Source organism: Andrographis paniculata, unplaced genomic scaffold (assembly GCF_009805555.1).
Source record: "Andrographis paniculata isolate CXL003 unplaced genomic scaffold, ASM980555v1 Contig62END, whole genome shotgun sequence".
In the NCBI taxonomy this organism is placed as follows: domain Eukaryota; kingdom Viridiplantae; phylum Streptophyta; class Magnoliopsida; order Lamiales; family Acanthaceae; genus Andrographis; species Andrographis paniculata.
Window position 1 is genome coordinate 3,848,525 of NW_026137598.1, and position 2,655 is coordinate 3,851,179.

Sequence of the window (2,655 nt, forward strand, 5' to 3'; positions counted from 1 at the left end):
ACAATAATACACACATGTGACAATACCCTCCCTCAAGGTGGAGCGTGAATGTCACAAACGCCCAACTTGGACAGGAAAAGACCGAAGGACAAACCACCAAGGGCCTTGGTGAACAGATCAGCCAGCTGAGCTGCAGAACGAACAAAACTAGTAGAGATTACACCTTTCTGTAGCTCATCACGGATGAAGTGGCAGTCAATTTCAATGTGTTTCGTGCGTTCGTGAAACACGGGGTTGGCAGCTATGTGAAGTGCAGATTGGCTGTCGCAATAAAGTTGCATAGGAGAAGGATGAGTGACACCCAAACTGCGAAGCAAAACATGCAACCACTTCAACTCACATACAGTCATGGCCATAGCACGGTACTCGGCCTCCGCAGAGGAGCGAGACACAACCTATTGTTTCTTAGTTTTCCAAGAAACGGGAGAGGAGCCTAGCATCACAAAATATCCTGTAAGAGAACGACGAGTGACCGGGCAGCTGGCCCAATCGGAATCGCAATAAGCCCGTAGACATAAGTCACAATCAGCGCGTAACAAAATTCCTTGGCCTGGGTGACCTTTGAGATACCGAACAACCCTCAAAGCGGCATCCCAATGTACTGTAAGAGGTGCGTGCATAAACTGAGCGAGAATGTGCACTCTATAGGACAGCTCAGGCCGAGTCAAGGTCAGATAGATGAGGCGGCCCACCAAGCGCCGATAACAGGAGGCATCGTGCATCAACTCTCCTCGAAGGAGACCTAACTTGTGGTCAGGCTCCATGGGAAACGAAGACGGTCGACATCCCAACAAACTCACCTCACTCACAATCTCAAGTGCATACTTCCGTTGACATAGAAATAATCCATCCTTACTACGAGCAACCTCAATCCCAAGGAAATACTTGAGAGGTCCAAGATCCTTCATGTGAAAACAGGAACTCAAATATGACTTGAATTTCTGAATCAAAGCAGAGTTATTTCCACCAACCACCAAATCATCGACATAGGCCAAAACACATAAGATCGAAGACCCACGAGTATAGGTGAACAAGGAGTAATCTGCTAAAGACTGAATGAAGCCATAACGCTTTAACGCACCAGTGAGTTTGGCAAACCAGCATCGAGGCGCCTGGCGTAAGCCATACAAAGATTTGTGAAGCCGACATACCATGCCAGGCCTCGAAGATCGAAAACCGGGAGGAAGCCACATGAACACCTCTTCATGTAGATCACCATGTAAGAAGGCATTATGGACATCCATCTGGTGCAGCTCCCAACCCTTGGCAATTGCCACAGACAAAAAAAGTCGAACGGTGACCATCTTGGCGACTGACGCAAATGTCTCATTATAATCGATGCCTTCCACCTGACAATTACCGAACACGACAAGTCTGACCTTGTATCGTTTAATCGAAGTATCAGAATTGTATTTTACCTTAAAAACCCATTGGGAACCAATTTCCACCTTGCCTAGAGGAAGTGGCTCAACAGTCCACGTCTCATTCTTCTCAAGATCCCGAAGTTCATCACTCATAGCGGAGCGCCAATGTACACTCTTTACAGCTTCGTTATAAGACCGCGGTTCACAAGTATCAGAGATGGCAGCCAAATAAGCACGATGTGAGGTAGAAAAACGATCATAGCTCAGACTCGCAGACAACGGATAAGCAGGGAGTGTGGAAAGGACCAGAGGCGGGGGGCCCGAAACCATGCCCACAACGAAATCCTTCAGCCGAGACGATGGGCGGCGATCTCTATCTCCCCGACGAATGAGTCTATCTGGGGGAATATCGACTGTGGCTTATGGCACCGGAGTCGTTGAAGAAATGCCCTCCCTAAAGGCATCACTTGTCGATGGTGACAAGCAGGACAGATCAGATGAGGGAATAGGTGGAACCACGTCGTCCTCTGTCATACTAGAAATCTCATTGGTGGGAAAAGTATCTCTCGAAGGAGGACTGGAGTGTTCCGAAAAAGGTAAGGGGGAAGCCGTGGTATAGGGAAATTCCATCTCAGAAAACTGGACATCTCGCGACACCAGAAACACCTTAGTTTCAAGGTCATAAACTCGCCAACCCTTTTGACCATAAGGATAGCCGAGAAAGACACAACGCCTTCCCCTACTAGCGAACTTGTCTTTGCTTTTATTCAAATTTCGCGCGTAGCACAAACATCCAAACACACGCAGTTGAGAATAGTCAGGGCGTTTCCCAAAAAAACACTCATAAGGAGATTTACCGTGCAGGATGCGGCTAGGTATTCGATTTATCAGATACCCGACTGTAAGCACGCACTCCCCCCAGAACTCAATAAGAAGTTGAGCCTGAAAGCGTAGGGCTCGAGCTACATTCAAAATATGTCTGTGCTTGCACTCCACGCGACCATTCTGTTGTGGAGTGTCAACGCAAAATGTCTGATGCAAATTCCTTTGCTCAGCAAAGTACTTTTTCAGACAGAGGAATCCCGTACCATTGTCAGACCGAACAATTTTAATAATGGCATTAAACTGCCGGCGTATCAAAGCCAACAACTCTTTCAATACAGAAGCCACTTCAGATTTAGCCTTCAACAGAAAAACCCAAACACTACGGGAACAATCATCAACCACACTAAAAAAATATGAGGAACTACAAGTTGAAGAAACACGGTACGGACCCCACAAGTCACAATGT